A 1,236-nucleotide genomic window follows, 5' to 3' on the forward strand; every position below is an offset into this window, starting at 1 on the left:
ACTCCCGGATGGAAGACGGCCAGCCTGGTCTTGGATATATAGGTACCCAGTGGATTATTGCTACCACATAGCCATGCGGTGGGCCGAGCATTGAGGTCCCCAAGAACCACAATTCGACTCCTAGTCTGGGCATGTTGTAGTAGTAATCTTGCTAAATGTGAGACTGTACCTCGGGCGCTTATAGATGCAGATGAAAGTGAATCGGTATTTAAACCACACATCCACCGCGATCATGTGAGTACCTTCGGTCAGTTCCACTGGGTTCGGGATGAGCCTTGACGGGACGTCACGCCTGACCAGGATGGCTACGCTTTCAGCAGTACCGGGTGAGCAGGCCTCTCGATACGCGGTATATCCAGGGAAGTATAGTCGGAGAGAGGTGGAGAGCATAGTGTCAGTCAGCGCCACCACTGCTGGTCTATGCTGCTGCAGGAGGATTTCAATTTCGGCCATCTTCGATTGAAGGCCTCTGATATTATAGTTGAGGACGGTGTGCTCAACCATGACGCTGTTCCAACATCTTCGTCATAGTGTTGAGGAGGGTCATCACCATCGTCATCATTTGATCCATCCTGGAGCACATTTTCTCCATGAGGACTGTGATGGTCGAAGTTTCCAGGGTCGGGGCTGGTGTCGGCTGTGGAGTCGTAGGTGGTTGATGTTGTGGAGTTGAGGGTTTCCCGGTGGTCCTCGTATAGCGGTGGTGTAGGTGAGGCCCTTACTGACTGGCCTGCTTGGTTGCCTGGTGGGCACTTGTGCAGTAGCAGGGGCACTTCTTTTAGCTCTAGCCGCATTCAAAAGGGTTACTCTTCTTTCACACCCTTTAAATGAGGCAATATGGTTTTCGTTGCAGTGCTTACAGTGGAGAGGTGTGGCTTTTTTGGGACATACCTCGATATTGTGATTACCTCCACACCAGAGACAGGCGACATTGCGACCACAGTATTTTTGGGTGTGGCCGTACTCCAGGCACCTGTGGCACTGTACCGGTCCTCCATCTTCTTTAAATTTAGAGACCCTAAATCTCACGTAGTCGAAGGCCTTGAGTGCTTCAATGTCCTCAAGTCGCACTGTCGGGTCCGTGATGATTTGGATCGCTTCTGTTGCATGGGTGTGGTTCTGGCTGTCTCTTCTTATAACCCTACGTCCCATTCTGAAACCATGTAGGCGGGTTTTTAGTTCGTTGATTATATCTTCTATAGGGTGGTTGATGTCGAAACCGTGCAGCACGAACTT

The sequence above is a fragment of the Halyomorpha halys genome, unplaced genomic scaffold (genome assembly GCF_000696795.3).
Source record: "Halyomorpha halys isolate HHAL.00 unplaced genomic scaffold, Hhal_1.1 Scaffold461.1, whole genome shotgun sequence".
Lineage (NCBI taxonomy): Eukaryota > Metazoa > Arthropoda > Insecta > Hemiptera > Pentatomidae > Halyomorpha > Halyomorpha halys.